The 21,563-nt window shown below is 45.2% G+C and overlaps 1 protein-coding gene across 5 annotated transcripts in view; it reads left to right on the top strand.

Annotated features, from left to right (window-relative positions):
* Positions 1–21,563, top strand: part of TPST2 (tyrosylprotein sulfotransferase 2) — a 496,074-nt gene that overhangs the window by 255,141 nt on the left and 219,370 nt on the right. For 3 of the 5 annotated variants that reach the window (XM_086943143.1, XM_086943142.1, XM_086943141.1), the window contains exon 2: positions 11,537–11,599. The exons of the other annotated variants lie outside the window; for them this stretch is intronic. The gene's annotated coding sequence lies outside the window, so the exon portion shown is untranslated. The remainder of the gene's footprint in view (positions 1–11,536; positions 11,600–21,563) is intronic. 5 annotated transcript variants of the gene reach the window in all.

The raw sequence follows: 21,563 nt of genomic DNA, 5'->3' as shown, positions 1-21,563 counted from the left end.
AACCGCGACTTAAAGCAATCTTTGACAGCCCGAGTTATAGGCACTGGTAGAAACTGGCTGACCCACCTCTATGGCGTGCAGCGTGCGCTTAATAATCTCCCTAGAAGGTCTCTGGGTGGGCGGACCCCATATGAAATGCTCTTTGGTATCAAGATGTACGTCCCTGACCTCGATGGTGCAGACTGCCAGGCCCAGGCCGCGGCCTTTGACGTAGATGAACATTGCAATGTTTTACAGAATCTACAAAAGACCAGAGACAGTCTTGCTAAGGAACACTTGCCCTCCACGTCGGATGATGCGTTGCAGATCCCGGTAGTTGGCTGGCTACCCCAAGTTGGAGAACTGGTTCGAGAGAAGATCGATAACAAGAAAGAGTTTGGTCCCTCATATCGAGCACCGGTTCGAGTTCTTGGAGTGAAGGGCACAAGAACAGTCATTTTACCACCACTTCCAGGTCGTAAAGAAAACAGATTTATTTCTATTGACAATGTCAAGACACACAGGGTGGCCGATTCTTCATAGCATGACACCGGCTGTATCCTGTCCTTCCATGGTGAGGCACTCTGTGCTGGCTATTACATCTGGTGCAGAACAGGAGGTGTCCCTCGAGATGCCCGCTATATCCAGTCCTTTATTAAATACTATTCCTGTTACTAACATTGATGAATTGACCTATGCAGATCCTGCTGATTTATCTATGTCCGATTTACAAGCCTGTTTGGCTAACCAGTCCAGATTCTCTTTTGACTCTGATTCGGAACTTTCAAAGAAACCATCGACTATTGCAAAATATGCCACGTTGTTTAAAAAACATTTTCTAATTCCACCTTGGACATACGTTTAGCTGATACTATTTTCATTTTATCTTTTTATGTCAATTGGTTTTGTGTTTTATTTTTTCCGCCTGATCGATGGCCATTATGTGAAAGAAAGAACAGGAATTCGGTACCTTAATGGAACATTGGCCCCTCTTTCCTCCTCACATTCAGCACACAGACTAAAAAGAGATTTAAATACAGTAGAGATTACTGCTTGGCCTGTCCTTGATGGGATTGTGTGGGATGCGGTTAGGTTTCAGATACATGGCCCCACAGAAGTTATTAATGTTCCTAATGTGCTTAGAGTAAACATGGGAGATGTGATTAAGCAAGATATTCGTTCTGATGATTGGGATCTTCAGGCCGTAGAAGAATTATTCTCTGATTTGAAATATTATGCGGCCTTTGATGCTGAGGAGTTGTACTTAGATTCTGTCAATTATGGTGATTTGTTTTGTTATCAACATTATGGGAATCACTTCTTGCACAAAACAAGTTCCAGGAGGGTTCCTGTGAACTACACACAGTGGGAACATTGTCCTGCTCCTTTACAGGGGAGCTCAAGTACATTTCTGAGGAAATTCTCTTATTTTACAGATTTTAATCAATCAAATCCTGAGCCGTTTTATTTTAAAGTGAAACAGAAATTCATGTCCAAAGTTAGACTTACCGATACAAAATTGCTGTATTCGAAGTCCTTTCTAGACAAGTTAGCTATAGATGGCTATGAGTTATGGAAGGAGGCTATTGACCTTAAATCGGTTTGGGGTACCAAAGATTGGCAGGTACAAGGCACTGAGGCTTTGCATCGTGCATGTCTCATCCCAAATCACATGTTGTTTTTAAATTCTACTATTTCCCAAACAACATGCTTTGGATTGGCTACATCTAAAAAATTAAATACACCTACTAGCCCTGATTTGGAAGAATATTCAGGTTGGAGTAATTTCACTACATTGTCCATCAGTGGGATACGAGCACTTTTGCACAATTCCTCCTTTAATATTTCCAGTTTTGATCCAGAGGGGTGGCTTTTGTGGCAAAGAAGCTCTGATTCTTGCCAACGTCGTTTTTTGGGTTTGTCTGAAGGTTTTACACACATCAGGCCAGATCCCAGGTTTGAGACAGATCACACTGTTACTACTTATTCAGTAGGCAAATTGTGTCAGAACTGGTTACAACATTCCACTTTGGCTGCAGTTAAACTGCATCTGTCCCAGTTGAATGAGAACATAGAGCTAAATGATTTTATAAAAGGCCCGGCTAGGGGTAGATCTAAACGCTGGCTTTATGCTGTGTACAATGAAATTTGGAAATTTTCACAGATTGAGGCTGCTAAACGCCTGAGAGCTATTGATCAAGCAAATTTGGAAAAAGTGCTTGCAGTGGTCGATAACAGTATTAACATGCTTTCTTCCAGGATTTACACGTTGGATAATATTGTTTCTTCTGTTGTTGATATTGTACATGATGAAGTGTCCACGTTATACCATGGTCAGAATCAGTTACGTTCTGTAATGCAGTTTGCATGGACCCTACAGACACTTAAGGCTGGTCGAGTTCCCTGGAACTCGTTGAACGTTTCGTCCCTTTTCGCCCCTTTTAATCTGACTGAAAAGCAACGCATGCTTTCTATGCGTGATGCGTCATTTTCTATGTTACATATTGAAAAGCTAGAATCCTTACCTTTCTCTGTTGCTGAAACCACTACTGCCACATGGCTTATTCATGGATTAATTACATTACCATTTCCCTTATACAAATTTACTAATTGTATGCGGTATATTGCTATAGGACGATATGAACCACTAGGCAATGCATTCCTACATGAGGCATGGTCATTACCATACACATACAGATGTCTGAAGGATGGAAAAGAAGTGAATCTTAATGGTGAGGAATGCACACAGTCACCTGACCATTCATTAATATGCAGACACATTCAGTTACACGGTTCTTGTAATCAGGACCGCCCAAATTTAGCATGTGTTTTAAAAGGCACGCCAGTTCCAGCAGTAGTTCCCACGTTTACATTATTGACTAATGGTAGTTATTTGCTTTTAAACAACGAGTTATGTTGTGGGTTATTAATTGGTGTGGCTTATGTGGTAACTGTATCAGAGCGTGTGGTGTGTAGCAAGAATGTTCTATACCCACCCACGCATGGGTCTTCAGATGTCTCCATCTGGCCACGGATTCCAACCTTGGAAGCGAAGTTCAATGGTTTAAGCAGAATAAGGGCCCTTTTGTCTCAAAAACAAGTGACCCTGAGTTCGGCCCGGGAAAATTATGTCCTTCACATAGCTAACACACGCACAGAGGTGCAGGCGCTTTTAAATACTGATTTGCCGTTTCATTTCTGTGAGCTGGTGCATCAGATCTTTAATGCATCTTCCACGACTGGGCTTGCACATTTTTTTAAATTGGTTAGCAGTGGCCTCGTGACTACATTTGAAAAAGTTTTTGGTATCTGCAAGATGAGGAAATTTCCTGCAAACTCCACAATACAAAACTTGAGATTTTTTAAAACTGGGCTCAACTAGGTCAGCAGCAGCTCCATTACTTTCCTGTTCTTCAATCACTGCCCACTTGAAATCTTCAAGCCATTTCTGTTGTACAACTCTCTGTCTTTTTTTTTGTTGATCATACTCCCTTTGCTTTTGGTGGATTTCTTCTAATCTCCTTTTTCCAACTGCTGAACTAGACTCTCCTTCATTATTCATTGGAGTTTTAGCTCCAGTTTTTCCGGCCAACCACAACCTGATGTCTGCCATTGCAGCTGCACTCTCTGCCTGTTGTCTGCCTTGTCCTCACTAGTTAGCCAGCACTGACTCACTGACTGCTTCTGTCCGCTTTGAGCTAGAATCAAAAACAACAAACTCACTGTAACTAATTTAAAAATTTACCATGAAGTTTGTACAAAACTACAATACTGGCTTATAACATTTGCTTTCAATAATTAATAACATATGATGGTTCCAATATAAATTTGTATGCATCAGATCTGTAACTCAGTGTGGCACTCTCAGGTTCGCACAAAAGCACCCCAATTTGGAAATGTGCTCTAATGGTAGGTACTGAACGATGTGCAACACCAGTGCAGCTTCTAAAATAACTCACTATTGAGACTAGTCTGCTCTTGAGTATTGCGGGTGGTTCTAATATGGGGGAGGCTTATACCTGGTCAGTAAAAGGTCTGCCTGACGCTTCCCCCTCCCAAAGCCTAACTCTGGGCCTAAACTACTTTTTGGGGGGAAACTGGGTGGTAATTAGTCAAGTGGTCACACAATCTGCACAAGCCGCACCTTCATGGTCACACTGTCTTGCAAGCAAAATCAAGCAATGAAGGTGAGGAAACATACAAATAAACTACACAACATAGTAAACCTGTTCTAATGCAACTTGCAGCAGTATAAACTCTGGGAAGACATTTAATTTCCATTACCTTCAGATAATAACTGACAGAGTTCGGGACGTTTATAAAAGTGCATGAACCTACAGCCAAATCAAATTCTCCACATTGCACTTCATCTGGGAAAAGGCATTAAGCAAACCTTTTTTAAACAGTGAGTTTATATGGGCACAGCACAGACAGTCTGACCTGTAAACAAATTTGCACATAACGCTTTACAGATTCATTACAACATGGACATTCATTTTCAACTCACAATGCACAATAAAAATATTGAATCTTATTAAGACCAAAGGAAAAAATTCAGTGCAGCGTAATAAATTACTGTAAGTAGTTGCATCGCACAAAACACAAATCACTTCTTGGATCATCACACAAATCACTGGTACCCATGACTGTTATCAACCTTGGAGGGAGAAAGGCAAAGACTACCCCTGCATCAGCAGCAGGAAGAATGTGTGCACAAGTGCGCGAATACATACGCACACACACAAAAACACACCGCTAGGGCTTGGCACACCAAGGTATTACCAACTGAAAATGCAGGTACACAAAGGTCCCACACCAAAAGCGAATGCAACTCTCAACACAATGCCAAACAGACATTCCGGTTCCAGTCTTCTTTCCTCTAATTAAACTAGCTAGACTAACATGCTTAATAGGAATGCTTTGTAGCTTAAATGCCCAGGGCTGCAAACAGTTCAATGTCATGCATGTAGGTGGCCATCATAGTGTGAGATCACCACCAACAACCCTTCCACCCTCCTCCTCAAACTCCATACCTTCCCTTTCAAGTGCAGGCCCTGCCCTCGTACCTCCATAGGACTCAAGTTTCACAGGCATTGCATTCTGGGACTTGAGGCCCTGTTTATTCAAAAACTACACTGGATCTTATAACGCAAAGCATAAATCTGGGCTGGGTAGGTCCCTCATGCATGGACCCTGGAATCTTGAAACGTCAGCTGGCCTTTTTCGACGCCACATTGTACATAAAATATTAACCAGCTAATATTAGGGCTACGTAAATATGCAGCACGTGGGATACCTTCACTTAATTAATATGCTCCATTGTAATGGGGCGATATGTTTTGTAGGCTTCTAAGGGGATTGTTTTAATTTCTATTGCTTGTGCTGGGCAGTTTCTTCCTATTTGTCACACACAGGCCAATGGGCTACTTGGAATGCCATTTATGTGCTAAATGGATTTTCTATCCCGACTCTCAAACCTGCACCTGTTCGTGTAAATTCAATGCTAATGTTATCAGTCATTTAGATGAGGCACTTCCCTTAATCAGTGCTGCACGTCTGATTACTTGTTGGGTAATCTATCACTTTTCAGAAGTAACTGAACATGCGTGCTTGCACGGTGACTGACCAAACCTGTTAGGCGTCTTTGCTCAGCCCCGATCGGCGAGCTGTGCAAACAGTTCCCCAAAGCCCTCAGACTGGAGAAAATGGGTTTGTAGAGGCCTGCTGGCTGCCCTGTGCTCCTACTGCAAAAGGGTCACACAAAAGGCGCAGGGAGGGAGGGGAGGCCGGCTCCTCTATGTGACGACGTTTTGGCTGATTGAAGGACGGGAGACGAGTTGGTGGACTTTCAGGGCAAAGCAGAAGGAAAAGGCATTGAGGGAACAGTAGTTCACAGAAGCAGACTGATGTGCATGCAGTGTGACGTGGTGGATCTGTGATTCCCAGATCATCCACCACATCACACTGCATGTACATCAGTCTGCTTCTGCTGCCAGTAGCACGTCATTCACACCCACTGCACTCCAGCACTAGCAGCGCCAGCATTAGCAATGAAAGTCCCGGGTGCGCTGCTGCTTTACAAGTGTTCTTTGAGAGTGCAGGCCTGACACAGTGGCAGAGTTTAGTGCTGTTGTTGTCAATGTCACTCAATTGTGCGGGTGCACTCAGACTCTGAGGGATAATTAATACATGTGCAGGTTACACGACTGTGATGATGCTGATGCACCAAAGTCAAGATCGGCGAAAAGTGCGTGCGAGCTGCTGCTCCCAAATAAATGGTAGGCCTCAGGCTACAAATGATTTACCCTTCCGCTCCGACCTCTTAGCCTGCCTAGAGCCAGGCCAGCCATCATCACCTCGCGCCACCTCCAGCTTGCTCACAAATCCACTGCAATGCCTGCAGAAATAAGCCGGGGCCTACCCTTTTGCTTTTGATACCGGCCGGGTCGCGACGCCCCCAGACAGTGCCATGATCAGGGGATTACATGCATTCAACTGGACGGACACTCAGGAGACTCACCTGCGGGTAGCATGCTATAAATAATAAAATTACGGGGTGCCTCTCTTTCTCACTCGTCTCTCTGGCTCTCTGATGCCTGCCTCCTCGACCTCGCCTCACTACCAGTCATGCACAAGTTTTATTGCGTGACTCAGCGCGCCCCAATGCGCATGATCACATTCACCAGGTCCACTCCAGACCCAACCCTAAGGGTGAACATAAGACCGCGGCGGAGACATTCATCATAGTGCACTGCCAGGTAGATTTTTAAAAATCGTCATGATAATAGCCTAAATGAAATCATTTCACGAGGAGAGACACGGAGTACAAATAGTCTGTCTGTCAACAGTCAGACTAGTAAACTGACTCTCTGACCCGTCCCGGTCGGTCAGGTCAAGGCCCACATCGGTCCCTGCAACAAAACCGGCCCCCTCTCATAAAACCGGCCCCCACCCCATCCAGCCTACCGGGGGATTGCTGTTGAAAAAGGAAAGCTAACGCTGTTGAAAAAGGAAAACGTAGACTCGGAGGCTGACCTGTGAAGGTGAGACAACATGACGGAGCCTCGTGTAAATGAAAAGAAATTTAAAAGTGACTCACCTCTGCCAAATCGTCCCGCACTTTGCCACTGAGTCCCGACTCCACCGAGGAGAGCGCGTGTGGTGGCGTGCTACGTCACTGCTGCACTTTAAGCAGCACAGCGCGGGGGCAGGCCAGGGCTGTCATTGGTAGCGCTTTCGCGCGCTACAAGATTGACGGCCCTGGCCTCCAAACAATAGGCAGTGTGTGCATGATGCCCCCTAAAGACTTTAACTGCGCACCGCACCACCTGCACTCCGCCTATCGTGCGTGCGTGCATGAACATGCTGCCCCCTAAAGCCTTTCATCGCGCACCGCACCGCAATGCGCTGCCACCTAGAGCCTTCAACTGTAACTGCACCTACCAGATAGCACTCGCCAGGCCGGTCAAGTAGGCCTTGAAACTGACTCGACCTGAACAGAATTCACTCGCATTTGCGAGCGGGCGAGTACATTTGTCGAGCCCTGCTATCTCTAGATTGCTAGGGAGCCACCTCTTGATGGAGCCAAAAGGCCTGAATTTATTTTTATTTTTTGTTTTGCTATTCTGTTTGGAACACTGCAAGCCGTCACACCAGCCGTGTAGAGACTGTAACGGGACAAGTGCAGTATGTGCCTCTTCAGTTGCACTGTTTTCAGTTCCTAGGCGTCCTGACCCGAGATCAGGTTCTATGGTATTTTAGCAATTCTATTATTATTTTTATTTATGCATTTTATAGAGCGCGCGGCTACCCCCAACGGGGGTGTCCCGGCGCTGAGGACAACAGCGGCAGAGACCATGGTAGCTAATAGCTGGAGAATAGCCATATCTTCAATTTTCCCCTGAACTGGGATTCTGATTCGATCAGTCTGAGGTTTAGCGGAAGAGCATTCCATAGATTGCAGTGACCACCGCAAAAGCTCTGCCACCTTTTCTAGATCGATGGAACTGGGGAGGGAGCAGGAGACTGAGGTGGTTGGATCTAAGGTCTCGTGACGAGTGGACTAGCTTGAGCCTGCGTCTGAGATAACCTGGTCCCTTCCCATTCAGGGCCCTGAAAGTCAAGACCAGGGCTTTGAACTGGACGCGGTAGAATATCGGGAGCCAGTGTAGGTTCTTTGAGTGCGGGGAGATAGCGTGGCGATAAGGGATGTTACAAATCAGCCTGGCCGCCGCGTTCTGAACAATCTGTAACCGGTGTAGAAGATGGGGCCCCACATATAGGCTATTGGAATAGTTTACATGGGAGGTGATGAGGGCATGCACAATAGTTCTCATAGAATCCATGAGCAAGTATGGGGAGATCTTCTTTATCATGCGCAATTCGCCAAAGCAAGCGGAGGTGACTTTTTGGATTTGAGTCTTGCATGATAACTCGTTGTCAATTTGAAAACCCAGATTCCGAGCGAAAGTAACGGGAGACGCGGGAGATTTCAACTCGGACGGCCACCCCAAGGATGGCAGGGATGGGGATTTTTGATTGAAGAATAACACCTCAGTTTTATCGGTGTTCAACTTCAGGGTATTCGAGGTCATCCAAGATACAATATTAGAGAGGCAAGCTTTGAAATTAGCTAGTTCAATGTCAGAGTGGTCTCTAAACGAAAATATTAGCTGAGTATCATCAGTTTAGGAGACCACTCTGACTTCATGGGCCTCTACTACCCTCGCCAGTGGAGACAGATAGACATTGAAGAAAAGGGGGCTGAGAGCCGACCCCTGCGGAACACCACAACTAAGGGGTTTCTTATCTTTGGATCGAAAGGGGCGGCACCACACCTGTTGTGTTCTATCTGTTAGAAATGATTTTATCCATGCCAAGGGGGTGTCACGTATCCCTATATTGTGGAGTCTGTCCAACAATATGAAATGGGAGATGGTGTTGAAAGCCGCGGACAGATCGAGGAGCACTAACATGGCTACCTCGCCTCTGTCCACTGTCTCCCTTATCGTCTCCGTGACTTCTAATAGCGCTGTTTCCGTGCTATACCCGGATCTAAATCTGGATTAAGAATCATGGAGAAGATTACTCTAATATTCTATTTGGTATCTATGTTTCTGAAGGTTCTTGGTCCTGACAGTACTATTTGAGACAAAGGTTAAAATGGTTGGTAATTATTCAGCCTGCTCTCGAAGACCTGAGTTGTGATTGTCTGACTGCTTCCAAGGACTTTGGCACTGATCGCCATGAAGTTGGGTCCTGATGGAGAATGATCCCCCACCATGGTGACCTATTTAGAAAGCGAGAGTCCGTAACATTGTTCCCAACAATCAGTCGATCACCAGAATTATTCATGGTAAACCTTCGCTCTTGTGGATTTTAAAGTGGGGGCCAGTGTGGTGTGAGGCACAGTCCACTCTTAATATCAGGGTATAGGTTACCTGAGCCCGAGGGTTGAGTGTGTGCCATAGATCCCTGAACATATTTCCTCCCCTATACTTCTGTCAGTGGTCTGGATGTCCAAACAGAAAGAAGAGGACTGATTTGAGATGCTCGGATTTAGTGAACTGATCTTGTAAGATGTGAAATTCAAGTTACTCGTAATTTGTTCGTCCCAGTTTTAAATTTCACTGTGTGGACTGTTCTGCTTGCTTGAGTAATACTGTGAAGCAAACTAGCTTCCTGTTTTTGACTCGAGTCCGTTTGCAGTCTGGGTGTTCTCATGTGCATTGACACCAATGAGCTGTCCAAGTGTTGTCTGTTTCTTCCACCGACCGCACTACCCACACTCTTGCCTCCAAAGGGAAACGCAACTTTAGTGTCCCGGGCGTCAGCAGATTTAAGGCAGTCAACATCTATGACGGCGGTTCTACAGCCTAACTAATTGCTGCCTAATAGATCAGGTCTTCGAAGATTTTGTGCCGTCAGAGAATTGCATTCTGAAATATTTTGTAACATCTCTTGCTCTACAGTAACCTTCTAAAGTCGTCTGTGATCTGTGAGTTCATAAGGCACATTGGAAACGTTGTAAAAACTAAACAAGTAATGAATATGTCTTTGACAGCAAAGCTTCTTCGTGTTATAGCCCGCTGCAAGATTCCAAGTGGAGGCTTCTGTTTTGAGGCCTGGCTACAATAGCTTTGTGCTGTTATATTTTCTGTTACCAGTTCGTTAAAATCTATACATAAACTGCAGTTTCCCTCCAAGAATAAACAAATATTTATGGAGTCCTTGGCAACTGTCTGCAGAAGTACGGCTGATGTCAAATTAAGGTAAAGTGTACAGTCTTTATCCGGCTAGGCCTACAAAGAATGGGTTAATCTTGATATCTTAAACTGATTTAGAAGTCGAGGGAGTTAATCAGAAGTTCCTGTTTGCCAAACTAAGTAGCATTTTGGACCATAACTGTGCCTTCAAAATATATTAGGTTTAAACAGCTGCTATATCTGAATGTGTCTTTGATGGCTGTTTTGTTTCGTGTTATAAACCACTGCATTGATCTAAGCGCAGTCTTCAGTTTTTAGACCTGGCTACAGATCGCTTTAGCTGTCAGATTTTCGGTTACCGGTTTAAAAAAATCTATACACAAAGTACACTTTGTCTCCTGCCTGAAGAGTATTTCCTTTTCACCTCCTGCTATTAGCTATTTATAGAGTACACTCAGTCATCGCAATATTTATTACATTATTTGTATTTATTTTACTACTGCAACTACACTACCAGTGTCATCAATCCAAATACCACAGCAACACCAGACCACTACCACCACAATTACCACACACCAATACCACCATTGCAATACTTCCACCATCTCCACAGCCACCCCCTAACACTATTGCCAACATTGTCATGGTCACCAATACCACACCATCAAAACCAGTATCACACCACAACCACGACCTATACTAATGCCACCTATATCTCCACCAATGCCGGGCATCAGCAATTCCAATAGGCATGGCTTTTTTCTTCTGCTACATAGAAATGCGCTTACACATACCTGTTTGTCATATTCAAGCTGGCCATATTTTTGCCAGTGATTGAACGATTATACGATCACAGGTGTGTCTTACTAATAGCACATATTTACAACTGAAATGTTGGATATTTTCTGAAAGATGCAGGCTTCGGCAGAGCAGTGGATCATAGACCATGGCCGTGCGCTTCTCAAAAAGACATCAGCAAATCTAGACCACAGGATTAATAATATTTTGTTTTTGATGAAAAGCCAGTTCTTCAACATATCGGTGTCTGATTGGCTTAGTCTATTAAAAGGAGAATTTTGGTAATTGTAAATATATTTGCACAGCACAACATTTGTGAGGCTTCATGCGCAATTTGACATTGATTTCAGTGTATAAATGTATTTTCTATTATAGTCTTGCTAAGCAGTCAGTTAAACGATATGTGTCCTCAGAGTATCTGCAATGTGACCTTTATATACAAATTGCTTAGTTTAGTATGCTGTGGGCATTAGCTGTATGACATGAGCATTGATCTCTAGCGTATCATCACTAAGTGTCATGGTTCTACAAATCAATATTCACTTTATCTTCAGGTTATTTGCTGTCTGTCGTGGCTGCTTTTGTGGAAGACATTCAAATGAAGGTATCACCGAGAGGTAGGTTTATTTTAGAAGTGTCCATTTGTATTGAACGTCCGGGGGTGGTCATCCATGAATATTTCACGTTGGTTGGCATGTCATCTTTGCGTACATTAATAAAAGACCCGTTAAAAAAAACAGGGAGTGAAGAATAATTCACATTAGGCTGGAACTTCTTTTCTGTATTTCTAACAACTTTTGAAATCTGAACATTTTGTTGGATGTTCACCGTTTAACTATTTCCTGCCACTTATATTGGAAAAACTAAACCTAACCAATAGCTTTGACTTTTGTATTGTCTATTCGCATGTGCACAAAACACAGTATTATTTCACACACTGACGTAGATTATACATGTGTGTATATATAGGCATTGAAGGCTCAGATGTAGTGCGCCTCATTCGTCCCAAGCAGTACATATATCAGTGGGCTCTGGCAGCACATGCATCAGAAACCTTAGGCAACAATGCGCATTAATGGCCCCAGGTGGAAAACCGCATCTGTGCTTGCAGGCAGTAATGCGCCTCAAAGGCCCCTGGTTGGCTGGGGTAAATGGATATGTGCGTGGATGATCAATGGGTTGAGTGAATGGATGAATAGGTGAGTAAGTGGGTGTACGAGCTAATAAATGAGTGGAGCCATTAATGGATGAATAAGCACTGGGATTGACGAATGGGTGGACGAGTGAGTGCTTAATTGACCTTCACCTGTCACAGCCAGTGCTTAATTTTAGCCAGTGGTTTCCAGTGCTCAGTCTGTCACTTAATTGTGATCACCGGCAATTATGGCAGTCTACCACATGGTGGGACTGTTTGTTTAATTTAGAGTTGAGCAAAACTGTTATTTGTTAATTAAATATGCATTAAAAATGACAAATATGTGCCACCCAAGCCATTTTAGAAGGTTCTAAAATAGTCTGAATTACCACACTTGTAAGAGTGTGATGGTTGTTGATAGATGTGTTAGTACTGTCATTGGCAACGTTGGCAGGGGCAAAGGGTGGTGCAAGCTGCAGTGTGCAAGCTGCAGTGGCGTCCTGGCAAGAGCCTTGGCACCTAATTTGTGTTTGCTTTTTTGCAAGTTAAGCACTGACCACAGCCATGAGATTGCTTTGCACTATCATTCAGAAACCATTAGTCTATGTTCAGTTTCTCCTTTCAGTAATCCGTTCCGCACGTTTCCTACTGGCATAATCACTCCTTAATCCTTATGACGAAAGGGCTAGCCCTTCGTGCAGTGTACTGCAAAGTCTGCTTTATTAATCATTGACAAACACCAGTGTTAACACAGACTTTAGACAGTAGGGTATGCTGCGAGCATCCATCTACTAATTCCTGTTTAGACAACAATCAATGCCACTTTTGGTGAGAACCAAGATGGTCTTTTATAATTAAGAGACCTGATCCAGAGTAGTGCACAATCGGAGGCCTGGGTGGCGGACACCCACTGAAGCAAGTTAGCAAAGATACTCACAGAACATGTTATACTAATGTAAAAAGCCCAGCTACCTCCCCTATCCCACCTTGCTTACTTAGAGACTTCACCATAAAAAGAACTGTTAACATTTTTAGAAGCACAAAAAGGAGCTAGCAAGAATCTGATGGGAGTTGCAAAAGGGAAGACAAACAAACACATTATTCTAAATTACTCTCTGATATTATGGCCTCAATGGCAATACTAATCTCAAAATAAGAACCTAATCATTAAAGCAGAAAAGAGGCTCAAATGATGCAAATCTGCAGTATGTTACTTGGTATGTAGAAACTAAAAGCCATCAAGCCCAAATCAACGTTCTCTATTATTCACCATCTGATTGTCGACTGAATATGGTCTCAGGTTCCAGCTCAATTGCGGCTACCAGCATTACAGATTTCACACTCCTAACTGCCAAGAGCACTTTAGTAGGGAAGAGTACCTTAAATTTGACGGCCCCAGTCCTATCCTCAGGTCAGCAGGAAATATATGGGAAACCCACTGAAATATAAGAGCACATGCTAGCTGTAATGAAACCGAAATTAAGTGCCCTTTTGAAAGACAGTTGAAACATTTTGGTTGTACAGTCTCAAGCAAGGAAACCTTGCAGACATACAGAATAAGACCTCTATTTTGACTCGGAGATAAGATAGCCCCAGCAGTGCTTTCATCACGTCTTTGACATTAAAAAGACTTTATCTTAGAACGGTCTGTATCCTCTATCGAAGGTTTCCAAGGTCTTAATCAAATATCGTTGAATATCCCATTTCAACATTTTTGACTTGGGCGACCAGGCCCAAATCATTCTTTTGGCCCCGGATTGGGCACGAAGAGTGGTGTCCCGAGCTGCTCAACATGGCCATCGGTCCTCCGATCAGACTGCCTCTTTGGGAGGATCTTCTGTCGCTGCAGCAGGGGACGGTCCTCCACCTGAACCTGTCCAGTCTACACCTCCTTGCGTGGAGATTGAGCGACGGCAGTTGACGTCTTTCGACCAGCCTCCTGAAGTCTGTGACGTCCACAAAGACTATATGTGCCTGCAGGTGGTATACATTTGTGGCATGGTGCACAGCAAAGGCTGTGAATCCTCTTTCCGCCCCTCTCTCGGAAGTACTTTTGTTCCTTCTCTCATTAGCCCAGCAGGGCTCTGCTCTGGGCACCATCAAAGACTACCTTTCAGCTATATCTGCCTTCCTTCAGCTGCCCGATCAGCCTCCTCTTTTCAGGTCCTAGATAGTTAACTGTTTCTTAAAAGGCTTAACACATCTTTTTCCTCCAATCCCTTTTGTTATGCCTCAGTGGGTCTTGAACCTTGTGCTCACTTATTTGATGTGTGCCCCCTTTGAGCCGCTTCACAACTGTCCTTTACGTCTCTTAACTATTAAGACTGCTTTTCTGGTGGCCATCACTGCTGCTAGAAGGGTGACTGAGCTCCGAACCCTTTCTTCGAAACCTCCTTTCTTGTTGGTTCATCCGGACAAGGTGGTTCCCAGGACCTGTTCATCCTTTCTTCCTAAGGTGGTCAGTGCCTGTCACATCTGGCAGACCATTACTTTGCCCACCTTCTTTCCGCCTCCGCATTTTTCAAAGGAAGAAGAGAGGCTCCACCGTCTGGACCCAAAATGTGCGCTCTCCTTCTATCTGGACCTCAAAAGCAGTTCCGGGTGGATAAACAACATTTTGTTGGTTACGTGGGTGCAAAGAAGGGTCGGCCGTACACAAACGCACCATTTCTAGGTGGGTCATCTTGTTACTCTCTGGCTAAAAAGGAGCCTCCAGTTGGGCTACGTGCTCATTCCACCAGGGCGACAGCAGCCACTATTGCCTTGGGTAGGGGAGTGCCTCTAAATGACATCTGTCAAGCAGCCACGTGGGCATCGCTGCACATGTTCACCAAACACTACTGCCTGGAAAGCCAAGTCCGGAGAGATGGCTTCTTTGGCAGTTCTGTTCTCCAGGACTTTCTAGTGTGATCTTGGTTTGCATACCCAAAACCGGGGTTGGTATTGCTGGGGTATCTATTCTAAGGTAAGGAATCTATAGCTAACTTGTTCCTTTCAGATGCACAAGTTACTTACCTTCGGTAATTATATATCTGTAAGAAACATTTGTTAGTTGTAGGTTCCTTACGAAAGTCGTGCACAGAACTGACATCCGTGTGCGAGGGAGGCGTCTTAAAGTAGCTGCCACATTGTCATCCTGGCGACACCGACGACGGATGTGGAGCCGACCGATACCACCTTACGACGTGCAGAGGTACTGCTGACGAAAAAACATTTCGGATCCAGTTTGATGCCTGGGGGTAATTTTAATGTAAGGAATCTATAACTAACTAATGTTTCTTATAGATATATCGTTACCGAAGGTAAGTAACTTGTGCAACGTTACCTCCTGATATTGTGCTGATGCAGGAGACCCACCTGAAAGATAACCAATAGAAGGCCCTCGACCGCTTTGGGTTTAAATTAAAAGTCCATTCGGGTTTGGCATCCAACTCCCGGGGCATGGGCATTCTGGTGAAAAAGCAAGGGCCTCTAACAATTGGGACAATATGGTCCGACACACTAGGATGTCATGTGACTTTGTCAGGTACCTGGGAAGGCCGAACTGTGAATCTTTGCTCCTGTACATTCCAAGTAAATTGCATACCACGATCTTACACCATTTAGCGCCCTACTACTAAAACTACCGCAGGGAATATTCCTTGTGGGGGGAGACATGAACAATGTGATGAATCCAGAACTCGACCGCCTGAGCTTAGCTAGATACCAGACAGGGGGGATGGGAACCCTTCCTGACTTAACCTCTGCGATGGGCCTGACAGATATATGGAGAACCCAGAATACTCTTCACATACTACTCCGCATCAATACAGAGGGAGCTTCCAGGGGGCGAAGCATCTAGCACGGGCATATCGGACCATTCGGCCGTGGAAGTGTCATTAGAAGGACCAACAACTTGCACCAATAGCTGCCTCAGAATAGAGCCATGGTACCTAAGGGACAAAGACATTAAAGAGAAATTGATCTCGGAGGCTGAGTTATACTTCCAAGAAAATAGGGGCTCCGTCTCCTCCCCATGCATCCTCTGGGATGCGTTTGAAACAGTAATTCGGGGGGGCCATGCATAGTCCCTGATTGGTGGGGGGGCGGGGGGGAAGACACAGGTGGTATGTAAAATGATAGAACAGGATATCCCCAGACTAGAGGGGTAAGTAATACGAAATCCTACAGCAGGGGTCCTTCACAGTTTAGCACTGTGGCAGAAATACTTCAGAAATCATGCTGAGGAATCAGCTCGTTTGCAGGGGCTGGCCCTCCAGTGGGGAATATATGAACTCTGGGACAAGGTGTCGAAGCTACTGGCCTGGTTGGACAAGAGAGATAGAGACCGATCTTGGGTGGCGGGAATCCGGGACAGTAAGGGAGCCCTACAGACCACAAGCGCAAAAATAGCAAGGACCTTTGCCACATAATAAAAGGCCTTTATAAACCCAGAAGTACCAGATCCAACTCAGACTGGAACTCTTAAGTGAGTTCTCAGTCCTGACCGTGTCGGGTGAGGTCAGGGATACTCTGGAAGCTGATTTGGCGGAGGATGAGATAGTGGCATTTTAAGCTTGCTGCAATCTGGAAAGGCCTCCAAGTCCAACAGGTTGTCAACAGAGCTGTATAAAAAACTCTGCGGCAAAATCTCAGGGCCAATGCTAGAGATGTTCCGAGCTGCAGCAAAGGAAGGGTCCCTCCCAGAAGACCAACAAACGGCCACGATAGTAGTGATACATAAACCGGGGAAGCCCCCGTGGAAATGCAGCTCTTACAGACCAATCTCTCTCCTAAATGTTGAAGCGAAGGTCCTGGTGAAACCCCTATCGATTAGACTGACGGCTGCTCTCCCAGACAATATACTTGTTGACTAATCGGGCTTTATGCAACGTAGAAGCACTAGTCTCAATCTGCGCCGGACATATGGGGGTCCTGCACTTGACCAAAGAGCTCAAAACCCACCCAATGGCATTGATGGCACTAGACGCAGTTATGGAATTTGATAGTATAGTATGGACATACCTATTAGTGGTATTGGCAGGGTGGGATTTTGGTCCGAGATTCTGTACTTGGGTTAGACAGCTATATCTGGCCCCATTAGCCAGGGTGGGGGTTAATGCGATCTCTGAGGTTATACTATTGGGCAAAGGTACTAGGCAGGGTTGCCCTTTATCGCCCTTCCTTTTTGCTTTGGCCCTGGAACCATTAGCAGTATGGATATGTGGTGATTCGCTGATTTGGGGCATTCCCTCGTCTAATGGGTGGGAAGAACCTATCTCCCTACACACAGACGATATAGTCCTTTACTTTGCCAGGCCATACGCCTCTATAGCACGCATCCTGCATGTTTTTCAACCTTTCTGAAGTTATTCAGGGTATACGATGAATTGGGACAAATCATTATTTCCCCTGTCCTGGGCCCCACTGAGGCTCCCGGTAAGCTGTGTTGCCCCAATAGTATCTGAGGGATTCAGATATTTGGGGATCTTTTTCACCAGAGATGAGCAATTATTCATACAAAGAAACCTTACCCCGCAGGTGCTCTGCCTCCGGACAGATGTGGTACACTGGCACACCCTCCACTTGTCACTCATGGGCAGGGTGGGGTTATATAGGATGTCTTTCCCAAGATTTCTATACGCCTTGCAGAACACACAGTTTCAGGTTCCACCAGCCTTCTTTAAGCAAGTACCCAGCGAACTCGGATTAGTGCTGTGGCAGGGAGGAGCAACACTGATAGCCCTAAGAAAGCTGCAAATAGGCATTTCCGAAGGTGGGCTGGCGAGCTCGGACATCAGGAGTTACTACTGGGCCTCACAGCTCCTGATATTCCACGACTGGGTGTACACGGACCGGAATGAGTCGGCTTATAGAGCATCCGTGCATGACGAGAACCATGAAATGACCCTATACACAGACAAACAGAAACTCGAACTACCAAAACATACCGAGACTACAGTGCTTTGCTGGATAGAGTTCAACAGATAACTGGGTTGGCACTCCAATTTAATGGCTATGACACCGCTTTGGCACAGCAATCAGCGATCAGCTGAAGGAGGTAGCAAGACTGCAGGGTTTTCAGGTTGGACGAGGATTGGGATCGAGCACCTGGGAGATGTTTGTAGAAGAGGCTTCTTGCTCTCTTTTCAGAACCTTGTTTAGGAATTCTCCCTCGCCCCCACGCAGAAACTTCAGTACTACCAACTAGACCATGCGTTCCAGAGTCATATCCGAGAGGGCACCTGTCTCCCTGACTTCTCCCCTCTGAAGGAGAGATTGCTAGCTGACCCCATCCCAGAACAAGCATTTGCAATGCAATGGTCTCGGCATCATTAAAGGTAGAGCTATTGGCATTGCTCATGACATTTTTTTTCTTTAAATCAAAAATAAATGGGCATTGTCATTAACATTGCCAATACATAAGAGTGGTGAGTGGTGAGTGCAGAGTGGTGAGTGCAGAGTGGTGAGTGCAGAGTGGTGAGTGTGCAGAGTGGTGAGTGTGCAGAGTGGTGAGTGTGCAGAGTGGTGAGTGTGCAGAGTGGTGAGTGTGCAGAGTGGTGAGTGTGCAGAGTGGTGAGTGTGCAGAGTGGTGAGTGTGCAGAGTGGTGAGTGTGCAGAGTGGTGAGTGTGCAGAGTGGTGAGTGTGCAGAGTGGTGAGTGTGCAGAGTAGTGAGTGTGCAGAGTAGTGAGTGTGCAGAGCATTGTGTGCTGTTGAGTGCAGAGTGCTGTGTATTGGCAATGTTAATGACAATGCCCATTTATTTTTGATTTAAAGAAAAAAAATGTCATGAGCAATGCCAATAGCTCTACCTTTAATGATGCCGAGACCATTGCATTGCAAATGCTTGTTCACTATTTGCAGGACAAATATAAGTGGAACCAGCAACGGCTTAATTCATTGGAAAATATAGCTATGGCCAGACATGTGTCCTACATTAAGGCAAACTTGGATTACACATTGGGTGGTGGCTGCACATATGTTGCCTGTGCGTGTTTTACTTACATTACCTCTGCAGCTTCTACCCTTTTATTTCGTCCCACAAAACGCTGACAGCATGCATTTTTAAATGTATTGTTTTTTTGTAGAACATTTTGGGATGTCATAATGAGGTGCACACACTGTACAGCAGAACATTTAAGGTAGGCTAGATGGACAAGGCAGGCCTGTGGGCCAGACTAAGGCAAGAGTGAGGAGTCTGTGTTTGCCACAGAGCTTTTTTCTGAAATAACTAGAAGTGGCCAAAGAAAAAATGTTGGCCACAAGACAGTGGCGGCTCCTACGCTGAGGCGGAGGAGCGTCGCCCCACTGCTTTTAGCAGTGGAAATGAAGAAAAAATAAAATGATAACTTGACGTTATTATCATTTAATTTTTTGCTGCGTCTTTGCGGGCGGGCTGCTCTGCTCTCAGAGCAGGGAAAGGAATGGTGGCATTCGGCAAAGTGCAAATAAATGTTTGACGGACCCTCTCGGGCCGGCCAGACAGTGATGCGCACGATGCATGTTCTCCATGCAGGCTGCATTACAGACTGCATGGAGAACATGACAGGCCCCTATAATCTGAGTGCCAAACCACGGATCTCAGACCAATCACAATGCTGCATTGCAGAGTTGTGATTGGTCAGGGGAGCCTGCCTGCTTCCTTTTCCGGCTGGAGCAGAGGGACTACAATGAGGGACAACATGGAGAGATGCAAGAAGATAAGATTTCTTTTTTTGACTCCCCTCCACCCCACCTGACCCACAACCCCTGATCCATGCCAGCCGCTACTGCCACAAAATAATGCAAATGTGAGAACTTCATATTGTTGAAGACGGGGGAAGTTTTCCCATTGCCCGTGACTTTGCTGGCGCAGTTTCACCTCCTCACAGTGTGTAGGACTAGGCTGTTTTCCATCTGCAGTATGCCCCCCATAACAAGCAGAATATTCTGCAGTTGGAAAACAGGGCAGACTTGAAGGATGGGGGGGGAGGACTTGTTGGCAGGGGAAACTGCAAGTAACCTCCAGAGGGTGTGCTAGGCCATGAAGACCTAGGCTGGGAGGAAAGGGGTAATGTCTTATCTACTTCTTTTTATACCGTTACTATGTATTTTTATTTACTATTTATGTAACTTAATTGATTGCTGTTGTGCTAACTCTGTAAAGTGATCACCTTCGGGTCAAGTTTGCACCATACAGAACTCAATAAATAAAATGTTGCCAAGGTCAAAATTATGGGAGGGCAGCGGACCCTGGGAACATAACGGGATGGAAGCTCTGATGGGGAGTGCAGCTGAACGGCAGAGTCCAGATGTTGAGTCCCAGCTTAGTGGAACAAATATGGCAAATGTTGGTGAAGCTGAGATGACCTCAGTTGTAAACATAGCTCCACGCACCATGCATTGAACATCTTCCACTTGCCCTAGCGTGTTTTGATTCTAAAAGGTGTCCTGGCCGGACCGAGAGTGTACCAGGAGTCTGCAAGAATGTCTTTATGTGTAAACTGGACATGTTATTAAACCAAGTTGCTAGTCTTAGAGATTTGTGGTCATGATGTAGAACCTTACCCCCTACCTGGAGAGGATGCTTGATGAGAGCAGAGGGATATGTAAGGTGCTTCAGACAGAGACAATTTTACCTTGGATGCACAGACTAGCATTATAATGCAACGTGGGCCCAAGCTGAAGCAATGAAAAGGCATTTACTGATGTCCCGTATCATGCTATCAACATGCATTTGCAATGCAATAGGTCTCGCATTTGTTAAAGTTAGAGCTGTTGGCATTAAAATTTACAATGCTTTTACTTTCACTATTTTATATCAATGGCAATAAAGCTATGCATATGTAAATACTCCACTGCAACTAAAAAAATACAAGTAAAAAACCTTTTCATTTTCAACGCCAACAGCTCTAACTTTAACTTTAACAAATGAGAGACCTAGTGCTTTGCAAATGCTCATTTAGGACTGGTTCCCTGGATCAAATGCAGCCCCTTCCTTTGCTGTGCATGCCTCCTATGGCAGATAACTGCTGTTTGTGGTCACGTACAGCTGCCAAAAGGAAACGAGGCCATGAAATGTCGATATGGAAAGGAAGCAGTAATGACAAAATAAGCAGAGCGGATCAGGAATTTGGGGTACTGGAGCATGGCCATTGCACAGTCATAGGTTGTTGTAAAGTCAGCCCTTGTGATTAATTGAATGAATCCTTCTGAACACTGGCTATGTTTGTGGTTGGAAGTGCCTTAGGGCCACGGTGGCGGTGCTGAACTCCTGATGGCTGGAGACCCAGAGCTTCTATCTAAATCAGTGACCATCCCCGGTTCTATCCCAGAGATGGCCCCATCACTTCACGCGGGTTCTTGTTAAGTAAAGAGTATTCAGGAACTGTGGTGGGTGGGAGTGGTGTAGAAACGCCAGAGATTACAATAGCATAGAATGGAACAGTGGGGCGGCAGTGCCAGTCACAGCATGCCACACTGATAC

Source organism: Lissotriton vulgaris, chromosome 11, assembly GCF_964263255.1.
Source record: "Lissotriton vulgaris chromosome 11, aLisVul1.2, whole genome shotgun sequence".
Taxonomy (NCBI): Eukaryota; Metazoa; Chordata; class Amphibia; order Caudata; family Salamandridae; genus Lissotriton; species Lissotriton vulgaris.
This window is presented reverse-complemented; position numbering and strand designations above follow the sequence as displayed.